Raw genomic sequence first — 19294 nt, 5'->3', positions numbered from 1 at the left:
AAACATGTGTTTTCAAAGCCAGCTCCCAACACCACCTATTTTGTTTGTTTTGTTGTTGTCATTTTGTTGAATTTTATTTTTTTAATTTATTTGACTGAATTATAGTTGATTTTAAATGTTGTGTTAATTGCTTCTGTACAGCAGTGATTCCGTTATACATATATATACATTTTTTCATATTCTTTTCCATTATGATTTATCACAGGATATTGAATATAGTTCCCTGTGCTATACAGTAAGACCTTGTTGTTTATCCATTATCTATATAATAGTTTGCATCTTCTAATCCCAAATTCCCAGTGCATCCCTCTCCCACTCCCCTACCTTTGTTTTTAAAGAGTATTTTCACACACCACACTCTACAACTTACTTTCAGAAAGCAATTACTTCCTCTCCTTTTCCATGAAGTGAGGTAGGTGTTTCTGTTTGTTTGTTTTTAATATTTGCTAGGTGACATGTTACCAACAACCAGCTGTCATCAGAGAAAAGGTCAGCAAGTTTGAAACAGTTGTCTATTGATTTTTAAAATGCGTAATTCATCTTCAGGCTTGATGGTTTTTACGAGCACATTGTCAAAATAGTTTCACGGTGACTCCCCATCTCATTACAAAATGTTACGAAGATTCTATTACACTTAAGATTCTGGCTCCAGTAACAATAACCACATTGATGATATCCTATCTCATTCTGTACGCTTTTGGCTTTGCTACAATAGCTTGCCAATAAATGATACAGTGAAAGAATTTCATTGACGGTGCTGTGTTTGTACTCTTACCTGGAAATCTTTTTATTCTAGTCAATGGAGTAACTCTATTAGTGAAAATGCTTCCAGGGTTTTTTGTTGTTGTTTTTTTTGGTTTTTTTTTTTTTGCGGTACGCGGGCCTCTCACTGTTGTGGCCTCTCCCATTGCAGAGCACAGGCTCTGGACGCGCAGGCTCAGCGGCCATGGCTCATGGGCCCAGCCGCTCCGCGGCATGTGGGACCTTCCCGGACCGGGGCACGAACCCGTGTCCCCTGCATCGGCAGGCAGACTCTCAACCACTGCGCCACCAGGGAAGCCCCAGGGTTTTTTTTTTTAAGAATTTTCTGTTGAGTATATGTCTTCACTGGTACATATTCCTTTTTTTAATGGTACACACAGAAAGAGAAAGAGCAACTGTATGTATATTTCATAACTGAAACAATTCAACAAACACCATAGGCTGAGTTATATTGGGTTTTTTATCCAGATGCCCAAAGCTTCATAATCTGTTCTAACACTTGGCAATATTTTCTATGCATCTTCCAACAATGGACACAGACAAGCATGTACCTATTCTTTTTGCACTGTGTGGTTTCCCTTGTTTTATTTTAGTCATTATGGCATGTGGCTCTTTGCCTCTGCTAGTAAGAAAACTAAAAAAAAAAAAGGAAAAAAATTACCTCTAAACATTTATCAGTAAGTTTAGTGAATTTTGTGAGGTGTTGAATTCAAAACCCTATGATTTCAAACATTGCTTTTAAAAAATATAGTGGTTTGCTGACATGTTACAAAATGCTTAGTTTTTAAATGTCTTGCGAATCATATGGTTTCATTTCATTAGCTTAAATCTGAATGTACAATAATGCACTTAGGCAGGGGTTTACTAGTACTAGGAAGAGGTGCTTATAAATTCATATTCCATATAGACTTCTTGACTTCTTGATAACATCAATGTCAACGTTTTGGGGGTTTTGGTTGTAAGGTTGTGGTTTTTTGTTTTTTTTTTTTTTTGGTCTCCTTGTTAGGTTGGCTTAGATCATCGTTGTTTTACTTTCTCAATGTGGCTTTGAATGAGCCCTCACTCTCAGGGCTGTCAGCTCTGCCATTTATCTTGTTGCTTTAATTTGTCTGACAGCTTGTTGTCAGACAGATTTCAACTCTGGTTCTATTACTCTCTAACTCTATGACCTGGGAGGACAGTCATCACAGCATGTTGAAAGCAGACAATTCAGCAAAGGACCACTTTAAATCCCTCTGTGCTGGGTTCACACTGCCACACCCAGGAAACCACCCATACATGTTACACTTGCATGAGAATGCCAGGGTCAATCCACAAAGAAAATATTAGGAAGGCCAGCTTCTTCTTTATTTTTAGGTTAAAATGGCAAATAAGTAGAAAATGTAATATTTTCTTCCACATCCTAATGGGTCAACCTATATAATTTTCTTTGGGGACAAGTCCTCAACTGAAATCACAGTTATCACTACAACCCATCATTCTAACACTCTTGCAACCCAACGTGCTTTCCTAAGAGAGAGAGAATGGTCTGAAGATAAAGCTGGTCTCTGGACTCCTGCCTAATAGGACCTGAGCATGGAGTGATCCCTGAGGGGTGGGGTTGTGTTATCTGTCCTGGGTAGTGGGCGTGAACAATTAAGAACTACTGTGCTAGATGGAGAAACAGACAAGTAAACACATGTAGTGAATGTTGAGTAAAGTTGCATACAATACAAGGACCCTCATGAGACAGAATGAGGAGAAATTCAGGAAGATTTCAGACTAGAGGTAATGGAACCTTTGAATAAGTTATGAAAGAAGGGTAGGATTTCAGTGGGAGGAAGGAAAAGCATCTGAGTTATGGGATGAGTGGCAAAATGTTTGGGGAATGTGGAAATACTCATAGCTGATCAGAAGAAACAGGTAGTGAAACTGGTTTCTGTTAAGGACCTATGATGTGCCCTCCTCACATTAGCACTGTGCAGTGTTTTCTTAAAAGAGAATGGGAGATTTGTTTTCTTCCCTGATGAGAAACAGTGTCTCCTAGCGTTATCCTCCTTAGTACCTGAGCCTGGGAAATTGTGAAGAAACTTGGAAGCCATGCTAAGGAGCTGGACTTTGTCCAGGATGCATTTGACAGTATGTTAGAGACAGAAGGGAAGGATTTGTTTTAAGTAGAGGCATGGTATGATTAGATACCTTCCACACCACTCTTGAAAACATGCTTAAATACAGGACAAGGTCCACTGATAACAGAATCACCTGGAGAGCTTGTAAAAAAATGCAGATGACTGGGCCCTGCCCCAAATCATGAGAATCAGAATTTCCAGGGATGCATACAGACAGCAAGTTGTATTTCAAAACTCTCTAGCTAAATTTTTTCTTGCATTAATCTATCACCCTACTGCCTCACCTCCACCTAGAACGGTTCAGGTGCACATTAAAAATTGAGACCAAAAACTAATAGAAAAAATTTTTTTAAGAATTTAAAAAATTGAGAACAAATACGTTACTGATTTTAGGAGATAACTGTGTGGTTGGTTTCTGAGCTAGAATATGTCAGCAAGTTATTATGCTTCTATCTGATAGTTACCTAAGCTACTCTTAGGTTCAAACTTGAAATTCTATGTTCATTTCTTTTCAACTTTAAGTCTGCTGTTATTAAAGTGTCTAACTCTTCCCCCCTCCCAAACTTGTATCCCTCTCCTTTTCCTGGTTCCCAAGTTTTACATAAATCATGTAGCCAAGGCCAGGTGCTTTACCTTTAAACATTTTATCCTTACAACAACTTCATGAAGAAGGTATTAGGATTCTCATGCTTAAAATGAGACTGGAAGCTGGACTCTATAAGAACAGATAACTCATCCACAGTTACAGGGTTAGCAAGTAACAGAACTAGAATCTGAAATCTGTCTGACTTCAAAACCTGTGCTGCTGAAATTTTAAACACTAACAACAAGTGTTGGAGAGGATGTGGAAGAACTGGAATTCCCCACACAGTGCAAAATCCTCCAACCACCTTGGAAAACAGTTTGCCAGTTTCTCCTAAGGTTAAATGTACCCTTATCACATGACCCAGTAATATATTCCTATATTTGCCCCCAAAGAAAAGAAACACACATCTATACAAAAAGTTGTACAAAAATGTTGACAGCAGGGCTTCTCTGGTGGCACAGTGGTTGAGAATCTGCCTGCTAATGCAGGGGACACGGGTTCGAGCCCTGGTCCAGGAAGATCCCACACGCCACGGAGCAACTAAGCCCGTGCGCCACAACTACTGAGCCTGCGCGTCTGGAGCCTGTGCTCCGCAACAAGAGAGGCTGCGATAGTGAGAGGCCCGCGCACTGCGATGAAGAGTGGCCCCCGCTTGCCAGAACTAGAGAAAGCCCTCGCACAGAAACAAAGACCCAACACAGCAAAAATAAATAAATTAATAAACTCCTACCCCCAACATCTTCTTTAAAAAAAAAAAATGTTGACAGCAGTTTTGTTCATAATAGTCCAACACTGGAAACTGTCAAACTGCCCAACAACAGGAGAATGGGATAAACAAATTGCTGTATATCCACACAATGGAATACTAATCAGCAATGAAAAAGAATGAACTACCAATCCTCACAACATGGGTGGACCTCAAAAACATAAAGGAGCCAAATATGTAGGAGTACATACTCTGATTCCATTTATATGAAATTCTAGAAGAGGTTAAAACAGATCTATAATGACAGAAAGCAGATAAGTGGACTCCCTGGGCTGGGGCAGGAGCAGTGAGTGCAAAAGGGGATGAGGGAGAGAATTCTTGGTGGTGGGACTGCTTTATATCTTGACTGTGGTAGGGTTACGTTGGTCACAACTCATTAAACTGTACGCTGAAAATGGGTGATTATACCATATATGTTATAGCTCAATAAAGTAGATTTTTAAAAAAACAACTTGCGCTCTTCCCACTAAACCACACTGCCTCTTTCCCTGGCTCTGCCCTAAATCACACACCCTGCCCACAGACCACGTGAATGGTGTGATGTGCTGTGGCGTCTACAATGGAGGCCTGGGAGGCTGCACAGCTGCCCCTGGTGACCAAGTGTGATTTGGGTGCAATATCACGCCCAAGTTTATTCCTTTACTGAGCTCTAAGTGTAGTTTAGCCTGAGCCCCCATCCAGTAGGGGGCAGCTTTCGTTTTCCTTGTTATCTGTGCTAGGGAACCAAAAGGCAGGGACCCCTGGAAACTTCTCCACACTGAGCTAGAAAGGCACCATCATGGAGAGAAGTACTTCCGTGCCCCTCCCCAGGCACCACCAAGAAACCTAGTGGGAGCCCAAGCCAGGAACAATGGCAAAGCTGTCACCTACCCTGGCCTCCTTCCAAGCGCCTCCCACACTGAGAAGGGGCTTCTGGAAGAAGAAGGAGGGCATCTCCTCCATTCCCTGGAACTCAACATTTTCAGCCATCTAGATGCAACTCCATGTAGCACCTTCTCCTTGACTCCTTCTCCAACTTCTCCCTGCCAGGACCACTACTCCCCTTCTAGCCTCTGAACCCGCTTATTACCTTGCCTCCTCATGAACAGCTTAATTATACTGCACATGACACTGTCCTGCATGCTCATTGCTTTGTGTGTCTTCCTTAATGTCTCTGAGAAAACAGTTTTTTACAGCGGTTCTCACAAGGCAGTGGTGCTGCACTGATGGACTGATTCCATCTTTACCGCTGGACCAATGCCAAAAATAAATCCCATGCTTTGCACCCTCTAAAATGCTGTAGCCATACCACAGAAATATAAAGGACCATAAGAGACTACTACGAACAATTACCTGCCAACAAATTAGACAATCTAGAAGAAAGGGATAAATTTCTAGAAATATAAAACTTACCAAGGCTGAATACGAAGAAATAGAAAATCTGAATAGACCAATTACTAGTGTAGAAGAGATTGAATCAGTAATCAAAAACCTTCCAATGAACAAAAGTCCAAGACCAGATGACATCACTGGTGAATTCAACAAACATTTTTTTAAAAAACTACTACCAATCCTTTTGAAACTCTTCTAAAAAACAGAAGAGGGGATACTTCCAAACTCATGAGGCCAGCATCACCACGATACCAAAGCCAGACAAGGACACTATAGGAAAAATTACAGGCCAACATCCCTGATTACCATAGATGCAAAAATCCTCAACAAAATATTAGCAAGTTGAATCCAAGAATAAGTTGAAATGATCATACACCATGATCAAGTGGAATTTACTCCAGGGATGCAAACAACCACAAAAGCAATGTGACAAACCACATTAATAAAATGAAGGATAAAAATCATATGATCGGACTCCCTAGTGGCACAGTGGTTAAGAATCCATCTGCCAATGCAGGGGACATGGGTTTGATCCCTGATCCAGAAGATCCTACATGCTGTGGAACAACTAAGCCCATGCACCACAACTACTGAGCCTACGCTCTGGAGCCCGCAAGCCACAACTACCGAGCCCGCGCACCACAACTACTGAAGCCCGCACACCCTAAGGCCTGCACACTGCAACTACTGAGCCCACACGGTGCAACTACTGAAGTCCACGTGCTCTAGGGCCCGCATGCTACAACTACTGAGCCCGCATGCTGCAACTACTGAAGCCTGCGTGCCTAGAGCCCGTGCTCCGCAACCAGAGAAGCCACCGCAATGAGAAGCCCACACACCACCACGAAGAGTAGCCCCTGCTCACAGCAACTAGAGAAAACCCGTGCACAGCAACGAAGGTCCAAGGCAGCCAAAAAACAAATTAATAAAAAAAAAAACCCTCATACCTTAATATTAAAAAAAAATTTAAAAATAGATCATATGATCATTTCAATAGATGTGGAAAAAGTATTTGACAAAATTAATCATTTCATGATAAAAACTCTCAAACTGGGTATAGATGGAACATACATCAAAATAGTAAATGCCACATATGACAAGCCCACAGCTAACATCAGACTCAATGGTGAAAAGCTGAAGGCTTTTCCTCTAAGATAAGAAACAAGACAAGGATGCCCACTCTCACCACTTTTATTCAACATAATATTGGAAGTCCTATCCAGAACAATCAGGCAAGAAAAAAAGAAATAAAATCCTCCAAATTGAGAAGGAAGAAGATTGTCCTTTTTAGCAAATGATATGATATTATATGTACAAAACCCTAAAGACTCCACCAAAAACCTGTTGGAATTCATAAACAAATTTAGTACAGTTGCAGGATACAAAAATCAATATTTAAAAATCAGTTGCATTTCTATATGCCAGCAATGAACTATCAGAAAGAGAAATTAAGAAAAAAAATTTTATTTACAATAGCATCAAAAAATACTTAGCAAAGAATTTAACCAAAACAATTAACAAAATGGCACTAAGAATATACATATTGAGGGGGCTTCCCTGGTGGCGCAGTGGTTAAGAATCCGCCTGCCAATGCAGGGGACACAGGTTCGAGCCCTGGTCCGGGAAGACCCCACATGCCACGGAGCAACTAAGCCCGTGCACCACAACTACTGAGCCTGTGCTCTAGAGCCCGTGAGCCACCACTACAGAACCTATGCTCTAGAGCCCGCGAGCCACAACTACTGAGCCCGTATGCTGCAACTACTGAAGCCCGTGGACCTAGAGCCCGTGCTCTGCAACAAGAGAAGCCACTGCAATGAGAAGCCCACGTACCGCAACAAAGAGTATCCCCCGCTCGAGGCAACCAGAGAAAACCTGCGTGCAGCAATGAAGACCCAACACAGCCAAAAATAAATTAATTAATTAATTAATATTAAAAAAAAGACCCAATGCAGCCAAATATTTTCTTTAAAAAATAGATAACCAACAAGGACCTACTGTATAGCACAGGGAACTCTAATCAATATTCTGTAATAACCTATATGGGTAAAGAATCTGAAAAAGAATGAATATATGAATATATATAACTGAATCACTTTGTTGTACACCTGAAATTCACACATTGTAAATCAACTATACTCCAAGAAAATTTTTAAATAAATTTTAACAAACTGTAAGATGTCACTTCACATCTGTTAGGACAGCTGTTATCAAAAAGACAACTGATAACAGGAGCTGGCTAGAATATGGAGAAAAGGGAACACTTGTACACTGTTGGTGGAAATGTAAACTAAAGTACAGCCACTAAGGAAAAAAGTATGGAGGTTCTTTAAGAAATTAGAAATAGAACTACCATACGATCCAACAATCCCTCTTCTGGATATATATCCAAAGGAAATGAAACCATTATCTAGAAGAGGTATCTATACTCCTGTATTCATTGCAACATTACTCACAATAGCCAAGGTATGGAAGCAACTTAAGTGCCCACTGATGGATGAATGGGTCAAGAAAATGTGGTTTCTATACACACTGAATATTATTCAGCCTTAAAAAAGAAGAGTATCCTGTCATTTGCAACAACATGGATGAAACGGGAGGGCATTATGCTAAGTAAAATAAGCCAGACAGAGAAAGACAAATACTGCACGGTATCACTTATATAGAGAATCTAGAAAAAATTTTTAAAAATTAAGGTCAAACTATAGCAACAGGGAGTAGAAAAGTGGTTGTCAGCTGCTGAGGGTGGGGGAAATCGGGAGAAGTTGGAAAAAGGTTACAAACTGTCAGCTACAAAACGAAAAAGAGTTGATGATCTAATGTATAGGATGGTGACTATAGTTGATAAGACTGTATTGCATAATTGAAATTTGCTAAGTGAGTAGAACTTAAATGTTCTCACACTAAAAAAGGTGGATATGTGAGGTGATGGATGTGTTCATTAATTCCATGGGGGGAATCCTTTCAAAATGCACATGTATATCAAATCATCACACTGTACACTTTAAATATTTTGCAATTTTTTGTCAATTATACCTCAATAAGTCTGAAAAAAATAAATTAAAAGAACTACTATAACCATAAACCAACCAACCGCTCCCACAGACAGCTTCTCATTTAGTTTTCCACAGACCAAAGAGTTTGCATGTGCTTTTTGCCTGCAAAATCTCAAAGGGAATAGAAAGAATTGCAAAATAATCTCAACAGGTAGCTTAATATAAGATTTCCTTGTTTCTTTCCGGGAACAAATCACCTGAATTTTATTGACATAAACTAAATATAGGCCCTTTTTGCCCTTTGTCAACTGAGGATGTATTTCTAAGTCTTTTTACCCAGCAACCACTTGCAAACAGCCTAGTGAATCAGAGGCCTGCCCAGTTTCAACCCTGGCAATGAATGAGTCTGCTGGTGTAACTTACACATAATGGGTAGAGATGGATGGACGAGCCAAGGCTCCTAGTTAGTGGTTTTTGCTGTGACCCCAGTTGGGGTCTGCAATGGACTGATATCTTCAATGTACTGTGGCTTTGACCCTGGCATATAGAGTCCTGAGCCTGGCCAGATAGGGCAGGGCAAGGGCAAGTTGGTATTGAAAAGAGACAAGGGGGACTTCCCTGGTGGTCCAGTGGTTAACCACGCTTCCACTCTAGGGGCACGGGTTCAATTTCTGGTCGGGGAACTAAGATCCTGCATGCTGCATGGCCCAAAAAGAAGAAGAAGAAGAGAGAGAGAGAGAGACAGAGAGACAGAGAGACAGAGAGACAGACAGACAGACAAGGCTAGAGAACGTGGATCCACAACAGGGCAAGGACAACAGTGAGTGGGTAAGTCGGAGACAGGCAAGGCATCCAGACCTAAAGAGGTGAAGGACAGAGCAGGGAGTGAGGGAAATCCCAGCAGCCTCTTGGGGATGGAGGCTTAAACAAGATGAGCTTGGGTGGTAGATACACAGGTGGAGAAACCCTGAAGGGCCAGTCTTATTTTGCTCCCCAGGGAGACTGTGTTCTTAGAGGTTCTACCAAAAACCTGTCCTTTCTTAGCAAAATGATGGGCTATCAAGAGGGGTTAGAATTGCCAGGTAACATACAGGACACTCAGTTAAATTTGAATTTCAGATAAGCAGCAAATAATGCTTTAGTATAAGTGTGTCCTATGCAATATTTGGGACATACTTATATTGAAAAAATATTCCTCACTTAGTTGAAATTCAAATTTAACTGGGCATCCTGCCATCCTAAACCTGTTAACCTTAGGAGGGGCAGATAATTAATTTCTCACCAAAGAAACTGTTTGTTTGAGAATCACACCTTGGCAGAAAGCGCCCACCCCAACAGTGAGATATGGGTGTAGACACAGTGAAAACAGAAGGAAGCAAAGGAAAGAGGATTTGAAGGGAGTAAGCAGGAGTATTAAGAGATTGGAGAGAGAACAGAAGAGGCAGGAAAAGAAAAAATAATAACGTGAGATTAAAGATGTAAAACAGGGGCAGAAAAGTCCAAGTGATGCCAGCCTTACAGGGTATTGGGTCACTTGCAGAGGGAAGCAGTAAGCCCAGGCTTCAGCTCTGAGCAAAATAAGCTGACACTCTTTCGAATAGAGGAGGGAGCCAGCAAAAAGAGTGTGGTCAGGCAAGACAGCCTGAGATCAAGAAGAGAAGGGCAGCTTGCTGGCTGTGTATCCTGGACAAGCTATTTAACCTTGCTGAGCCTCATTTTCTCAGCTGTAAAATGGAGATTAAAAAACAGGGTTTTATACCCTAACTCTGGCCCATGTACCACTATAGATTTGTTTTACCTTTTCCAGAATTTTGTATAAATGTAATTATAGAGAATACGTTCTTTGATGTCTGGCTTCTTCAATTTTTTAAAATTCATCCATGTTGTTATTCTTTCATTGCTGACTAGTATTCCCCTATATGGATACACCACAATGTATTTATCCCATTTACCTGTTGTTGGATATTTTGGTAGTTTCCGATTTGGGATTACTGTGAACAAAACTATCAAATACAAGTCTTTGCATGTATGTTTCATTCCTATTGGGTAAATATCTAGCAGTGAGACTGCTGGGTCACATGATAAGTAAGGGTCCATTTAACTCTAGAAGCTGCCAAGCTTCTTTCCAAAGTGCTGGTACCATTCTGCATGGCCATCAGCACTGTAGAAGGGTTCCATTTTTTCCACATCCTCATCAACACGTGTTATTGTTGATCATTTTAATTTCAAGAGCACAGGTTTTGAAGTCAAACAGACTTCAAATTCTAGTTCTGCCACTTGCTACCCCCATAACCTTGGATAAGTCATCTGGTTTTACTGAATCTAGTTTCCTCATTTTTAAAATAAGCATAATATTCATACAATGAAATTTTATGTGAAAATGAAAACTGTGTTCAATCGTTTAGCACATCTAATTACTTCCACCTTGTATTTATTCAGTTAGTCTCAATTCTGAAGACTAGTTTGTCTGAGGTTCAAATTTAAGAGCCCTATCAAGATGTCTTTGTATAAAAATTACCTGAAATAGGGCTTCCCTGGTGGCGCAGTGGTTGAGAGTCTGCCTGCCGATGCAGGGGACACGGGTTCGTGCCCCGGTCCGGGAGGATCCCACGTGCCGCGGAGCGGCTGGGCCCGTGAGCCATGGCCGCTGAGCCTGCGCGTCCGGAGCCTGTGCTCCGCAGCGGGAGAGGCCACAACAGTGAGAGGCCTGCGAACCACAGAAAAAAAAAAAAAAAAAATTACCTGAAATAAAGTGCAGCCTGATGCCATGGGCTCACCACAGGGATCAGACAGAGATATCAGGTCTGCCTTCACACCTGCCCCAAGGTAGACAGGGGAGGAGCTTACCCTCCAAATCAGGTGTAAACACACTCTCCTAGAGCTTTCTCTCCAGCAGTGGATAGCAGAAAAATAATGGGACTTGGAGTCATTAGCCAATTTCTTAAACCTTCTGAGCCACAGACTTTTCATGTGTAAAATGGGGTTTATGATTCTTATGACATAGTATTACTGTCAAAGATCAACATTTGACAAACTGTAAGTGCTACGCAAATGATAGTTTTACTTCCACTAGAGAGAAAAAAAAAAAGATTACATCCAGATAGGGACCTTCTTAAAACTAATCAAATGGCAAACACAAATCCTCCTTGTCAACTTTCCTAGCCACACTAGAGATGATGGGTTTCTGTGCCAATGGGCAACTGAGGAAGTTCACTACAGGAGGGGCCAGTATCCCAGTATTCCTATTTGGCACAGGAGAGAGGGAAACTGGCCACCAGAGGCCAGGCCAGGCACACAAGATATTGACCCTTGGCGATTCCAGTTCAGTAGGGCTGAGGTGAGCTCCAGGAATCTCCAAGTAACCAATCTCCCGAGCTGATTCTAATACTCAGGTCTGGGAACTACAGACTAATAGTTCTAAAAATGTGGTCCTCTGACCACTAGCATCAGCATCACAAGGGAACATAACAGAAATGCAAATTCTCAGTTTCCATCCCAGGTCTATCCCATCAGAAGTTCTGGGGGTGGGACCCAGCACTCTGTGCTTTGAAAAGCCCTCCAGGTAATTCTGATCAATATCCAAGTTTGAGAACCACTGTAGTTGTCAATGACCATCAAGGACTTCCCAACACAGAGGGGCTGAGGCCAGAGCAGCAGAAACAGCAAGGGAACAGATCCATAAAGAAAAATCAGGGAGTGTTGCTGGTTCCAGCCCCGATGGCTATGGTCACACATAGGACTCTGCTTGATCCAAAAATACAGTAAGGACTGACTGCTCCCTACTCCACTCTGTCCCTCTGGGTCCTGCTCGCTGGGTGAACAAGGTGGGCAGCTTACGTCCTGGTAAGCAGAGAAAGGCTGGGGTCCCCCGGCTTTGCTGATCCTCTATTCTGAATTTCAGTATAGTTTGGCACATTGATTGAGACAGGCTGCCAACCCCCAGATACAAGACCCCAAACACGAGTTTAAAATGTGTTAGACTGTGACAACCGAGCTTTAAAAAGGCATTGAAAAGAAGACTGGAAGGAAACATGCCAAATTAGAGATGAAAGGGTGGACTAATCTTAAAATCACAGTTCTGTTTTGTTCAGGTTTCTAAAGCTAACCACCCCTTCCTCCAGCACACTCATGAGGAGGGAGAAGGCCAGGGTCCCAATATGGAAGCAGAAAGCGCTGCAGGTGTTGCCATTGGCCCAGGTGAGCGAGGGTTGGACTGAGTTTCCCAAACTGTTCCTGTTTCCCAAACTGAACACTGTTTCCCAAAGTGTTCCAGGAGATGTTAACAAGTGTGTCAAGGCAAAAATAAAAGGGGGAGGGGCCAAAAAAGTTTGGAAAATTCTGCTTTTAATAGTTCTCATGTGGAAATTCACATTGCATGTTTGCATATTAAAGGTGCTAAGGACTCCTGTAGTAAAGGAACCTGTATGGCTTCATTTAATCCAGTATTTCCCATCTTTATTGACCACAGACCCTTCTGTCTTGACACACTCAGAAGCATCCTATGCAGTAGTGTTCTGCAGACTGTCAGCTTGGGAAACACAGGGCTACAAAAATTGTCAGAGACATCCTTTGCACTCCACCTCCTGCTTCTCTTACTGCAGTCTACCGGCCTGCTTGCCTTCCGCCGTGGATTCAGACCAACCTAAACACTTAAACCTAGTTTTGTCTTGGACAGGAAGTCTAAAAACGGCCTCTGGTTTATGCAACCCTAGCTAGTGTCGGTCTCCATGCTTGGTATTCTTGGTCTCTTGCCTAGACACATTTTTTTTTTTTTTTTTTGCCCAGGCTGTTGTTGCCAGACATGAGTCCTTGACAATTCTTCTTCAGAATTCTGGGCCTGGGCTCTGAAAACCCAGACTCTGGGCCTGACGTGCCTCCTGCCCCGGCTCTTCCAGACCTGAGCCTGGCCTGCTGGGTGGCACACCCCTGCCTGCTGCTCCCTACATCAGCTCTCTCTGGGCATGACCTTGGACCTGCTCTTTTCTAGTACCTATACCCCTCCCTCTAGAAGCATTCCTGCCCCTCCCCTGGGTGTTCCATGTCCTGTTCTCATTCAGATGCCAACTCAGCTCCCAGAGCACTTTGGTTAATTTGCAGGTGTTTTTCTAAAGAGTTGCATTTGGGGGTAAGAAAATAAGGCATGACAGCTACTGGTAATAAATCTGCCAGGGCTTGGATGGAATGCCCCTCTGAAGGTTCTCTGCTGGTTGGTGACACTGTGCATTCAAGGCAGGTGACCACCATAACATGTGCATGTGACCAAAGAGCACCAGAACTGGGGGCAGACAATTTGCATTATGGACCTAGATCTGTGACCTTGAGCAAGTCCGTTAACCTCTCTGAGCCTCAGTTTTCCCATCTATAAAATGAGGTTAATAATACCTGTCCTGCCTAGCTTAAAAGGAGGCATCGGGGGAGTAAGATGAAACAAAGTCTTACGGGCTAATTAGAAGGTGTACATTGCCATAACAATGTAAGGCATTCTTATCAGTGTTTTACAGTTTAGCGTCTTCTGCCCACATCACAGGCTCAGGATGGGAGCAGCATGAAGGGGGTTGTTGCTTTTTTTTTTTTTTTAGGTACAAATAAATGTCTTTCAAAGGTTGGCTCTACAAGCAGTCATGAAGTGACAGTGACATTGCTGACCACTTCCCCCTATCCACCCCACTGAATTAGAAGTTTCAACGGAGTGACCATTCAGCCTGCAGAGTTGGCACAGAAACATGGCCATAAATGAATGGGGTTGGCCACTGGACTCAGGGAGATTTGAGTTCCCTCTCTGCCTGGATAAGCAACATGCCCAGGGGAGGATGAATCTGCCCCTCTCCACGGAGCAGGCCCTCCCTGCCAGGGCAAAACCACTGATGAGACTGGAATAGACTGTACGGCCCCTTCGAGGAGACACTGGAACAGTGGGTGATGACACTTGCTCTGGAATCAGGTGACACTGATTTGTGTTCCAACCCTGCCACTTACTAGCTCTGAGACCTCAGACATAGAGTTTCGTTTCTTTTGCCCTTATACTTCTTTTAAATGGAGGTAACAGTGCCTACCACACAGGTTGATATGACAACACTGTGAAAACTACCAAAGCTCTATGTGAGGGTTTCTCTGATAGCACAGTGGTTGAGAATCCACCTGCCAATGCAAGGGACACGGGTTCGAGCCCTGGTCCGGGAGGATCCCACATGCCGCGGAGCAACTAAGCCAGTGCTCTACAACTACTGAGCCTGCGCTCTAGAGCCCGCAAGCCACAACTGCTGAGCCCAGATGCCACAGCTACTGAAGCCCACACACCTAGAGCCCGTGCTCCGCAACAAGAGAAGCCACCGCAATGAGAAGCCCGTGCACCACAATGAAGAGTAGCCCCCGCTCGCCGCAACTAGAGAAAGCCTGTGTGCAGCAACGAAGACCCAATGCAGCCAAAAATAAATAAAAAATTTTTTAAAAAGCTCTATGAGTGGAAGCTAGAGGCAGTGGAGGTGGAGATGATGGAGTTGGTGCCACGGTGCCAGTGGTGGAGAGGCAGCAGCAGAAGTGGCAGAGGCAGTGGTGGAAGTAACAAGTTGGCGGAAACGGAAGTGATGGTGGTTGTGTATAGCTGGATTGGATTCCAGAGGAGAAACGGGTCTGTCCAAAATCTCCGGGAGTAACGTCCATCCTAGAAAGAGAGCCTCAGAGATCCCAGAACAGACAAAGTGAGAGAGTGGCATGGACATATATACACTACCAGATGTAAAATAGATAGCTAGTGGGAAGCAGCCGCATAGCACAGGGAGATCAGCTCCGTGCTTTGCGACCACCTAGAGGGATGGGATAGAGAGGGTGGGAGGGAGATGCAAGAGGGAGGAGATATGGGGATATATGTATAGCTGATTCACTTCGTTATAAAGCAGAAACTAACACACCATTGTAAAGCAATTATACTCCAATAAAGATGTTTAAAAAACAAAAAAAAAGATCCCAGAACAGAGAAAAGACCCCTAACATACCCATGGGATCCTAACAACCACCTCCCTGGAGTTTAGGAAGGCTTTGGTCACAAGGGGTGCTCGGTGAGGCTGCAGGACACAAAGCTCTCCACCGCAGGGATGTCCCAGGGGGCCAGCCGTGGGAAGAGGGGAAATGCTTGCATTCTCTTTCTGTCTGGTCCTGGGTCACTGGACCACAGAGTTCAGCAAGTTGCAGACAAGGCTGGGAACTAAGTTCTTTTTGAATTCCAAACTATAATCTTCTACTTTCTGGTGAAGGAGACTTCAGCCTTTCTAACCACTTCTCAGTGAGGCCCATGTGGGCCTCACTTCTGAGGTCAGGGGGATGCTAGATCAAATCAGTAGATGACTGACCAGCTTTTAGGAAAGATGAAGATCTCTGCTCAAAGAGTGGCCCACGGACCAGCAGTATCGGCATCATTTGGGAGCTTGTTAGAAATGCAGAGGCTCAGGCCCTGCTCCAGACCTACTTAATCAACATTTAAACAAGATTCTTGGGAGAGTAATTGTGTGTGTGTGTGTGTGTGTGTGTGTGTGTGTGTGTGTGCAAAACTGTATTCCTTCTGGAGGCTCTAGGGGGAGAATCCATTTCTTTTCATTTTCCAGCTTGTACAGGCCACCTGTATTCCTTCGCTGTAAGACCCCTTACTCCATCTTCAAAGACAGCAATACAATATTCAAAATAAATTTAAGAAGCACTCATACAGTGAGCTATGTCTGGACTGAAGTCCTTCCTCAGTCTCTGGTGTCATTTTTCACAGTATTCAATCAAATATTCATTCCTGTTCATTCAATAGATATTTACTATGCATCTACCTTGTGCCAAGCATTGCACCAGACCCTAGGGACAGGGCAGTAAACAACACCAGTCTAGGTCCTGAAGAGCTTGTGGTGATGTCTTCCAAAGGAATGGAAACCAAGGCCATGGTCATAGCCAGTCCTCCAGGGCAGATGCTTCCCTGGCTGCATTCAGGGAGATGTCCAGAGCGCTGGACATTCACTGTGACACATCCCCCTGTGGAAACCTCACCTTGCTGTTGACAGCAGAGCACAGTGAGTGTTGATGGCTGCAGGTGCTGCCATTCGTACCTGGCATACAGTTGGGACATACTGTATGCACACAGAACTGGATCACTCACTTACGGCTGACTGCCTCTCCTCCGCCAGCCTTCTCTCTTCTCCCCTTTTCTTCATCCCCTCCATCCCTTTCCTTCCTCCTCCTCCAGAATTGTCCCCCAAAAGGCCTCCTTTATTCTTTCCTACCATTTTCCCCTACCTCTTCCAAAAATCTCCATGTGCATTTTACCAATCTGTGTAGCAAAAACAGCTGGGGATCCAATGGCTCTCAAGAGTTTGTTTTAAGCCAGGATGACATACACATATCACGTACCCCTGACGCACAGCACTTAGGAACATCTATAGCTTTGTAACGTGACTCTTCCTTTTGAAGGCTCTTCAATTCAAATGCATAGTTGGGGCAAGCCAATCACCCGCCCACAGGCGCCAGGACGCTGGGGTGCCTCAGCTGCCCACTCCAGGAAGATTAGATGCAGCTGTAAGGCTCTGATATGCCAGGCGGCCCTGCCACTGGATAATATTTTGAAGGGCCAAGGGACCTCCCCTTTTTGGCTAATAGCAGCAAACACAGCTCAAACCCAAGGCGGCATGGGGCACAGGCGGGGCACACAGCAAACAGGGCTGCTTGAAGTGGTATAATCCAAATTCACACCCTGGCTATGAGGCAGGAATTTAGAAATTCATTCCTCCAGAGGGGAATGAAGTATTGGGTTGTTCCAAAGTGGTAGCATAGAGTAGGTGGCCTAAGTGCCTGAGCCCACACTCCATCCTGGTTCTCACCAACATGCAACCAGAGCTAGACTCCACATCCACAATCAACATTGTGGGTGAGGCCCAGACCTCGGCCTTCCCTGTAATTTCGATGGATATTGTGTGACTCCTTGCCCAGAGGACTGAACTTGATCTCTGGGATAGAATATCCAGCATAGATCCTCTCTTACGAAAAGGAAAGAAAAGGAAAGAAAATTGCCTCTGGCTTTCCAAGTGAAAGAAATAGATTCCCTCTCCCCAAGCCCCTGTTTACAGCAAAGCTGACGCAGAGAGCTAATGTGTATTTATTCAAGGCAGTCACTCGGGTTTGCAAAATACAGAGGGCTCAAGTCCCCTGTACAGGATGTGGGCTGGGAGGGGGGAGAAGGGGCCTTCGTGATGAAGTAGGTGCTTGACCTCCTTCACCCTCACAACTGCACTATTTGTGAAGTAGGCATGAGGGATTCCATTTCAGAGATGAGAAAACTGAAACTCAGCAGGATGAAGAGAAATTCCCTCAGAATACCCAGATTCACAGAACAAAACCACGGTTCAAAGGCTGGTTGGCCCGATTCCAAAGTGCTTTCCTCTACAACCCTCTGCATTCACTCCAGAAACCTCCCCCAGGGAGGGCAGGGGCGGGGCGCACACGTGGAAGGTAGACTTGTAATTAAAGCTCGGAAAATCCATGACCTCCTTGGAAACTATCTAACTGATCATTCGCCCCACGTTGTTTCCCAGCAGTGGAACTGGGGCTCAGGCATCAACAGTCCCACCTCCCTCAGCACCCCCCCCAGCACCTTTTCTCATCGGGAGCCAATCCTGGCAGGTGCACAGCCTCTCACCCACCAGCCGTGTGTACTGGGGTCACCTTTCCAGGCACACAGCTGTTGCAACAGACACTCACATGTCCACTTACCTTCTCTGAACCGTCCAGTCACCACCGAGTTCTTGGGTAGCTCCTGTTTCTAGGCCTGGAGTCCCTGCCCCTTTGGCTGGTCCCTGCTATGAAGCCTTGCCCTTGGCCCACCCAGCTCTAAGCCCAATGGACTTTCAAGTGGCTACCTGCCTACTCTTGCTTCTCCCCAAGACCAAGAGACTCCCCCTTCCGTGCTCCACATTTGGACACTAGCAAACCCTTCTCATTTGTCAAACCCAATTACTGATGTGGGCACAGTAAGTTTTTGGTCACCTCCCTCAGAATCCAACTCCCCAAATGTGTGCCTACCCCTTCCCCACCCCCAGCGTTAAGATCCTGGCATTCCTTCCAGCCCCGCCCTCCTGAGCCACCACCTTCACAGGTGCAGACACAATAATGGTGATGTGACTGTGAGGACTGGTGCATTATTTAGCATCAATGTTTAAAACACATAGGCTAGAACTTTCACTGCCTGCTAGTAAACATGGAGTTACAGGATTTAATTACAGCACTGGGACAATTGATTTTTACCAATAACTTTTCATAATATGATTTATTGATTTTACCATGACACAACTAACTCAGGCACACCAGTTCCTGACTGCATGTAATACTGATATCCCATTCATCTTCCCGTCCCTGGAATGACAAAGCACTGGCAGGTAGAGTTGTGGAACAAAAGCCTGAAAGCCCAATCAAGCCGACAGTACTCATGGCATAACACCCAAGTGCACCCCTTCCGAGGGAGGTGCTGCCACACATCACCATGGCAAGGAGCTAGAGGGAACGGGTAATGAGAAGAATGGGAGGTGCCGGGCATATTGTGAACTGCGGAGAATGCAAACTGCTCGTTGACAGTGTTTGCTCATGCAAGGCAACTAGGAAGGGTATTACCAAGTAATAGGGCAGAAATCGATAACTCACTGACAACCAGGCAGCCTAGAATCTTTGGCCCGTACCCAAGAGC

At 44.1% G+C, this 19294-nt stretch overlaps 1 long non-coding RNA gene across 1 annotated transcript in view; it reads right to left on the bottom strand.

Moving 5' to 3' along the window:
- LOC113623901 (uncharacterized) overlaps window positions 1–19294 on the bottom strand; it is an 88947-nt gene that overhangs the window by 7905 nt on the left and 61748 nt on the right. The gene's annotated exons all lie outside the window — the stretch shown is intronic.

The sequence above is a fragment of the Aethalodelphis obliquidens genome, unplaced genomic scaffold, assembly GCF_003676395.1.
Source record: "Aethalodelphis obliquidens isolate GAN/ISIS:26980383/991018 unplaced genomic scaffold, ASM367639v1 scaffold12, whole genome shotgun sequence".
In the NCBI taxonomy this organism is placed as follows: domain Eukaryota; kingdom Metazoa; phylum Chordata; class Mammalia; order Artiodactyla; family Delphinidae; genus Aethalodelphis; species Aethalodelphis obliquidens.
This window is presented reverse-complemented; position numbering and strand designations above follow the sequence as displayed.